We start from the raw sequence: 8753 nt of genomic DNA, 5'->3' as shown, positions 1-8753 counted from the left end.
CCGCAGGGAAAGAGGGAGGGGAATAGGGACCCATTATTTTTTAATCTGTACAGAGTATTTGGCTTTTCGTTCTTCACATGCGTGCGTGTGCGTGTGCGTGTGTGTGTGTGTGTCTTCCCTTCATCAATTGGTACAGTTTTTAATAAAACCATTTAAAGCAAAGCTGCTCTGTTTCAAGGTGTGGTATCAATGCAAGGGGACCCATGAGGGAATGTGAAACTCCTACCTTGTATCTCAGCTGCCATCCTGAGTTGCCCCTGGGGCTCCCGGCTTGTTAGGACTTCCCTTCCCCTGCTGGAGCGGAGAAGAGCCTTCTGACCTCGCAGTAAGCAGCACAGCAGAGGCCCCATGAGGTGGAAAGACACGGGCGTTGAATCCGGACCAGTTTCAGCCTCCAACAGCTGAATGATCTTAGGCAAGTTATGTAACCTCTGAGCTGTCAGTTCTTCCATATGTAAAACACAGTTGTACCGGCCTCCAGGGACTAGAGGGACCGGGTGCAAAGGACCTGCCGATACCCCCACTGCCCTGTACCTGTCAAGCGGAGGGGGCATTTTAGGAGGTAGGCTAGTTGTAGGGGAACTTCCTGGCTTGCATTTCTTTATGGATTAACAATGTGTCTGACTCAAGAGGGTAATTTAAAGCTCTTGACAGAGTTCTCAAAATCCTTGGGGAAAACCACCCCTGGTCCTGTCAGCAGTAAGCTGAGAGCCAAAGGACCGAGCCGCTGTGCCCGTGCCTTGGGGAGCTGTTGGCTCTCTGAGGACCAGCTTTGGACTCCAGTGCCTGCCCTCATAGACTGTGGAGGCTTGAAGGGGCGCTGCCCCGTGTTGCCTAACCTCTTCGTTGTACGAGGGAGTAAACTGAGGCCTAGAAAAGGGATGCAGTTTTCTATTGGGCATTTTAAATAGCTGAGTCAGTCTGGGGGGGTGGGGCTAGCCCGTCCTTCTGGGTTTCCACTTGGAAATTTGCAGTGCCGTTGCCCAGATCTGCAGGGAAGCCAAAACTTGTCTATTTTTAATGCCAAATAACTGCCTCTTCTCCTGTAAAACATGGCACTTCTAACCACTCTATATTTGGACAGAGAGGTTTATTTTTACTGGAGTGTGGTAGAAGTGCAGCCTGGTGCCACGTCCGGATGTTATTCTACATTTCACGTGCTGGATTGTAGTTGAGCCCATTAGCAGCTCCTATGGGGTACACAGGGAATTAGTAGGTGATTGGTGATGTACTGTCTTTCTTTCAAGTCAAGGCATCTGCTCCTACTTTGGGTAAGGCTGCGAGCACTGGGTGGCCCAGCCCAGACTAGAAACCTGAGAGCTCACCCCCAGCCTGCCCTGCCCCTCCCTTTCTCTCTCTGACCCCTCCCCAGGAAGTCCAGTGAGAAGTTAAAGGTACAGCTGCCCAGGTTTGAGCCCAGGCTCTGCTGCTCACCTGCCGAAGGGCATTGGGCAGGTTGCATGCTTTTCTGTGCCTCAGCTTCCTCATCTGTAAAACGAGATGACCGTAGTATGTATGTTAAGGGTGTTGTGAGCATTAAATGTGTGAATATATGTAAGGCACTTAGAACAGTGCTTGGCACATATTAAGATGTCCATTTATGTTAACCAATATTACTTTCATTTAAAAATTATTTGTAGGCAGCTGATCAGTAAGGTCTGGCCATTCTTATTAGGAACTGTCTCATAACTTTCTATCTCTGTTGTGTTGTCCTAATGTGCCTTTTTTTTTTTTTTGGCCTAGACAACTGTAGAGCCTCCTAACTGGCCTCCTCGCCAGCCTTGCCCCTTCCACAGTGAGCTCTCTGCAGCCAGGCAGACCCGATGCCGTCGCTCTCTGCTGGAAAACTCACCTTCCTGAATCCAGTTCACATTCCTTAGCTTGCCTGTCCAGCTATCCCCTTGTGTTGGAATTCTGCACTCCTATGTAACAAAATGTCCCAAAATTTAGCAGCTTAAAGTCACAAACATTATCTTGCAGTTTCTGTGGGTCAGGCATTCAAAGGAGTGGCAGTGTGTTGAGAGACAGGTGTTAAGGTGGAGATTCCTGGAGCGCCCATTCATCTGCACGAGATCACTGTGCCAGCTCTGTTCAGGGGCGTGTACAGGGGGAGAGAGAGGTGTACATGGTGATGCAGTGTAGCAGGTGGTCCCCTGCCCTCCACTCAGTGGACATGCGGTGCCTGCAGTGAGTGTGACATGAGAACATGCACGACAGCACTTCCCTGGCCTCGTGTCACACCCGCATCGTGTCACACTCAGAGACAAGTTTCTCTGGTCCAGGGTGGCCCTGAGCGCCAGCGGTTTTCTTTGCTGCTCAGCTGAGGCCACAGAGCTGTCTTCCAAGCTGGAGGAAGAGCTGGCTGTCTGGGATTTCCTGAGAAGTGATATGTCTGCTTGTTGTATTTCATGGGTGTCTGAAAGGATTTTTAAGGGCAATTTTCACGTCATGTGATTTTGCCTTACAGGAGGTCTTGGAACCAGTTCCTGTGGAAAATGAGACTCCATTGCACCACTAAACCCAGTCACTCTGCCCTTAATCCCCTGCTTCCCCTGGAGAAGTGTCTGTCCTCCTGATGGGAAGGCTCAAGAGTGGAATCAGAATTGGAACTGCCCTGAGGGGAGGGTAAGAGTCGATGATGTCCTTTCTGGCTGGTGCTTTTGCTGCCATTCAGGGGTCCCCTGGCTTACTGCTACCTTGCAGGTGGATTTGACACTAGCATTTGAATTAATGCCAGGCTCTGCCCAGGAGCAGAGACGAGGTCCACTGAATGAGTCAGCAGCACTGGCTGAGCCGAGCCTCTTCCCATGAGCAAGACACCACCTGTACCCATGCACAGGGTTTAAAGAAACAGGCCACGGATCCCTGCCCTCAGATTTGTGTCCTAAAAGAAACCCAAGAGGGTTGAGGAGACTGGGTTTTTAGGCTGACTCTGTCACTAAGTGGCTGAAGGACTTCGGGCAAAGAAGTGACTTCACCTCTCTGGTCCTTGGTGTCCTCCCCTGCAAAGTGGGGTAGAGCCAGACTGCGTATCTATGAAGACCAAGTAGTACAAAAACTTAGAAACCAAAACCAGTTCTTTCCTCTTCCTGCTCCCAACTTGGCTCATACCACAAGGCATTACCTCTGACCCTAGACACTCCACCCTCTGGATGCAGCATGAAGGAGGGCAGTGCGCTCTCTGGATGCGCCCGTGTATATTATACTGCGTTCCGGACTCTAGAGACGCACGCTCTCCTTCAGCACGCTCGCCGGCTGAAGTGGTGACAATGGTCTGGTTCTTTGGGAGAACGCCCCATCACCACACAGACAGGTGTTTGTGGCCACAGTTCTCTCGCAGCCCTGCTGTCTTACCCAGCTTTTGGTGGGCAGTGAGCTTGGGTGCCATTCCTCAGGCATCTCAGGATTGGCACCGAAGGAACTGATGGGAAGCGATCAGATGCTGAAAGCTGAAGGCTGAAGACATGTGGCCTGGGGCCCTGGGAGACCAAGGAGCTGTCAAGGGCAAAAAGGTGGCCGCTCTGGCAGCTCTCATGAAAGGTTCTTGTTTTTCACCCGAGCGAGTCCTGGGTTCTGCCCAGTGACTCTGTCTTTGAAGTGGAGAGGGTTCAGTGCCCGGTGGCAACCTCATTTCTAACACATCATTTATTTTGCCGAGTGCCCTTGAGCACTGAGCACCAATTTCATAGGCACTGTACGCACACACACACACACACATTCAGGTGGACTGGGTACTGTCTTAAAAGCAACTGCGGAAAACTCCATCCGCCCCACGTTGGGTACGTCAGTCAGGCCTGGGCTCGGTGAGGCTCCTGCCTAAGCACCGGAGGCGGTGCTGCCACTGATTGATTGCCAGGCAGCAGTGACCCCTCCCGGGAAAGTGGAGAGGGGCTGGTGGCACTTCACAGACTGGGAAAACTGCGTCCACCGGTAAGGCGAGACTTCATTCCATCAGGACAACCTCTCACCACTGGCGGTCACCATTTATTTACCCAGTACACTCATCACCATTTAAAAAAAGTTATTGATTGATTTTTGACAGAGTGAGAAAAACATTAACTTGTTGTTCCACTTATTTATACATTCATTGATTGATTCTTTTTTTTTTTTTAGTTTAACAGACATTGATTCCTTTCATTGAACATCTCCTATACACAAAATAGATGGTTTAAGATTTTTGAGTGGGAAGGAATTTAGGTCTTAAGAGTTTTATGAATCTGCTACATGTTTTCTGGAAATCACTTAAGTCTTTTAATACCCTTGATGACTGTGGCCAGACGGGTGATTCTTACATGAGCCCTAACCTCGGTGTGTCGGGACATGTTCTAGCCAACAGGGCTGGCCGGCCAGGGCCTGGGGCCCTGTGCATACTTGTGTGTGTGTGTGGCTGTGTACGTGTCTCGGTAGACTCACGGCTCCTTGTGGCGGGAGCCAGTCTGTCTCATTCACGACTGTATCCCTACCATCCAGCAAAGGACTTGTCGCTTGCACGTGCTCAGAAATCTTTGTGGAAGGGAGGAGTGATGAGTAACGATGGATGAATGGGGTGAGTGCTGATGAGACGTTTGGCACGGTGTGCCACCCACTGCCACGTTTATTTCTGAACTCCTCCTGAGGAGTCTCCGGGACCCAGGATTTCATTGAACTTTCTTTTTTTCCTCCCTCTGCCAAAGTCTGAAAGTCAGATTCTGCAGACTTTTAGGAAACTTGACCTGCTCACTTCAAAAATATTCAATGCAGCAATATCTGGGCCGAGGTGGGATTAGGGAAAGGGCACATTGATTGGCATTAGGGCAGGTGGGCTCTGAGCAGTGTAGGACGGTGGGCCAGGCTGAGGGCCACCTGCGTCGCCCAGTGTTGACCGTGAGCAGAGCCCAAGCTTGCCAAGCGCCCGTGGGTCCCCAGCACCTTGGTGAGTGATGCTGCCAGTGGGCTGCTGGTGCCTAGGGGCAGAGAGCCACGTGGGCCGAGTCAGCAGCCTGCCAGCCTTCCTCTAGCAGTGCTCTGCCAACCACCATGCTGAGGAGGGCCGGTGAGGAGGAGCTGTGGTCCAGCCTGCCCTGCTCTCTTCTCCGGTTCATCCTAGCCATCCAGCAGGAGAAGGGGGAGGAGCTGGGGAGCATTCGCAGTGGGACACCTGCAGTGTTTAGATGTTAGGACTCCAAGGAAGTTCTGTTGGATTATCTATCAACCCTCAGCTCCTCCCTGACACTGCTCTTGCTCCCAGTTGATTTAGCCTGCCTCATCTCAACATCGGCTACAGGAGTACAAGTATTCCTTTGCAAGCGAAGGAAGCTCCATTTGTTTTTGTGGGGTTTTTTTTTTTTCTTTTTGAAGTTCTTTGCTCTAGCATGAGCCGCAGAGAAGCTCCCCACGGAAGCCTCTGAGCCTGACACAAAGAGTTAACCTCCCTCCAGTGGTGTCCTGTCAGACCCTTGAAACCTGTGTCAGCGCTCTTCCCTTCTCCCCCTGCGTTTAGCCTCGGGACTGCCAATCGCTCGCTCCGGCACACAAAGGCTTCTCTGTTCCTGGCCAGGCTGGAGTCACATGCTTTCACTCTTAACCCCAGAACTTGAAAACTAAACACCCACCCTCTTTGGCCCCAGATGACCCTGTTTACGTCTGCTGAGCCAATTCCAAACAGCAACAGTAGTGAAAACTTCTGTGGGGAGAGACTTCTGGACTACTGGCATAAGAGAACAAATCTTCACTTTGTATATAACGTGAGGACTTTAAGAAGTTTTGGGAAACAACTTAAAGGGAAAAAACCCAAGGAAGCCAGTAGCCTGTCCCAACTTCTCTATTTTCTAAAGTGTCTCTTACCGGAGACCCCAGAGGCTCAGGGTAAAGCTCTCAAGAAACAGAAAGTGGTGAGCAGAGTTTTAACAGCTGAGAGGATTCTGATTTCTTGTTAAGATCCGACTTTGTTCAACCTGTAAGAAAAGGAATATTTCCTTTCCTCTTTAAATTCATTACTACATTTTTTTAACTGAAGGATATCTCTTTGCTCTGCATCACTGAGGGTAGGAACAAAACATTCCCTTCCTCGGTTTAGGGGAGTGACCTGTGAAATCGTAGAGGCTTCTGGAGAGCAGGTCTGGACTGTTCCATTCCAAAGTCCTGGGTCAGAAAGACTTGTGTTTCTGTTTTTTCCCCTAAAGATTCCTTTTCTTGTGTTTGCCCATGTTAGCTGTGAAGGAAGTCAAGTTTCCTTTGATTGTTCTTACCCTGATCAAAGTGGCAGAAGTTGAAGGGAAAATACCAGAGCCCAGAAAACATGGGTGACATGGGGGCCCCAGGTTAGGTGTTTGTACATGGCACAGACAACAGAAACGGTCCAGTGCCTGCTGGCCTCGTGTCCCATCCCGGAGAAAGGAGTGGAGTCGAGTAAGCCAGTTAACGTCCCAGGGGGCAGCGGGACTCCTTAGGCAAAGAATAGCAAGTGTGTTTCATCTCTAGTGATGATCCTGAGAGACTGGCAGCCACCTTTGTCGGGGAAGGTCCTGAGGCTTCCTCTCGGACTCACAGAAAAGAGAGCCATGACCAGTGAACAGTGGCGGCAGGGCAGGGGAGGAGGAAACGACAACATGCATTTGTCCCCTGGCCTAGTACAATGTCAGAAAGTCAGATTGCTGTACGTGGGTTAAGATAAGTAGAAAACAGGCAGCTCCAGAGAGGAAATGGTAGACAGGATGAGAGAAGACATAGTAATTATGGCAGAGACAGTGGTGCTCACTAAACATTGTATTTAGTCCTTCATGTTAGGTGGGCCACGTGATGAGTTCTGAGCAATACAATACAAGCAGAAATGATATGTGTCACTTCCAGGCTGGTGCAGAAAATACCCACGTGCCATTCTTGACTCTCTCGTCCCTTGTTGCAGTGATTAGGGAGGCCTGTTGTTCCAGATAACGCAGCTACGACATGGTGTAACTTCTGTCACCCTGGGTCCCCAAGAACTGTGTGGAGCCAATCTGGGACGAACACAGAGCCTATGAGAGAAAAAAACCTTTTTGTGTCCACTGGAATTTCAGAGTTACTTTTTACTACAGCATACCCTGGCCTATCCTGACTATGCATAGTGACCAAAGGGGAACAGTTTTCCCCTCCTTTTTCTTTTTTCACTTTCTGCTCATATTTGAAATCACTATTTCAAAAATACAAAATGACAGAACTGTGAAAATCATTTCTGGTGTGTATGTAAGTTGTCACTCCAAAAAATGCCATTTGTAGTGGTAATAACAATCCTGCAAAATAGTGAACATGTATTTGAAAGTGTAAGCAATGTATAAATATAGTGTATTTTAAACATCAGTACTAGTACTTACTCAATCATCACTACCATCACCGCCTGGGGCCAGAGAGGATGGTGAGGAGGATCACTTACAAAGGGAAGAAGAAAAGGCTTCAGATTTATGAAAACACTAATGTGAGGGTACTTCTGCTAGAGAAATCCAGATATAAAAGGTAAAAGAGACCTTGACAATTTAATCATGTGTCAAAGGATTTCTTAGGGAACAAAATGCTGATTACTCCCTGATTGCAATTAACAACGTATTTCCATGCCAGGATCTATTCACCAACCTCTTCCAAAATGTTTGTACAGATGGTTCAGCTTACACAAGTGTTAAACACAGGGCTTGACCAGTTTTCTTATTTTCTTCTCAACCCAATCACAGCTATTAGTATTTGTACTACCATGCAGTTGCCCAGTCTGCTTTCTCTCCCCCCTTCCCATTCCCATATTTCAGAGCCCAGTGCAGTGCTCACTGACTAAAACCATTTAAGGTTTTGCTCATTGTTCTTAGGCTCTATAAATCTTTGCATCTTTGATTATTTTTTTAGGAAACATTCCTATACGTGCAATTTCTGGGTCAGAGATATAAGGAACACTAGCTGCTCCTTTACATAACCCCCCAAAACCTTAACGGTTTAAGACAAAAAAAAGAGTCTGTTTCTCATTCACACTGTTGTCTAGTGAGGGTGTTTGGTGCGTGGCTTTCGATGTGGTGGTTCGAGGATCCGGGCTCTCTCTAGCCTGTCATTCAGTCAGCCTCACATGGACCTTCCAAAGCCACTACAGCTGGGGAAAGAGCATGTGGAAAAGGCATACGTGCTGCTTTTTTATTTTTTAGCTTTTTTTTTCATCCTTACCGGAGGACATGTTTCTTGGTTTTAGAGAGAGAAGAAGGGACAAGCAGAGAAACATCGATTGGGTGCCTCCCATATGTGCCCCAGACCAGGGATTGAATTGCAACCCAGGTATATGCCCTGACCGGGGATCAAACCTGCAAACTTTCGGTGTACAGGAGGATGCTCCAAACAACTGAGCCACCTGGCCAGGGCGGCACATCTGCTTCTTAGCCACATCAGCTTGGAAATGACACATACCATGTCCATCCATTGTCTGTTAGTGAGCACTGGTCACACAGTACCACATTTACTGCAAGGGAAACTGGGAAACATAGTCCCTGGCTGGGCGGGCACTTCCCAGCCTCACCTGGCTGGGAAGGGCGTCATTCCTTGGTACACAGTTAGCATCTCTGACCTCAAAGGGTATTCCGAGTCCGTTTGCAGAACTTCTGCAGGGAAAGCCCCAGGCAGTGCCTGGTCACAAGATGGGCTAAGATGGCTGAAATTTCAACACTCACTCTAATCCCTTCCTTCTTTTACCACTAGACTCAGTGAATCACTTTGATTCCAATCGTGTGATTTTCCTGCTCTGTGTACGTCTTTTTCTTCCACTTTTACCC

The sequence above is a fragment of the Phyllostomus discolor genome, chromosome 1, assembly GCF_004126475.2.
Source record: "Phyllostomus discolor isolate MPI-MPIP mPhyDis1 chromosome 1, mPhyDis1.pri.v3, whole genome shotgun sequence".
In the NCBI taxonomy this organism is placed as follows: Eukaryota; Metazoa; Chordata; class Mammalia; order Chiroptera; family Phyllostomidae; genus Phyllostomus; species Phyllostomus discolor.
The sequence above is the reverse complement of the archived record's forward strand: the minus strand, read 5'-3'. Positions refer to the sequence as shown.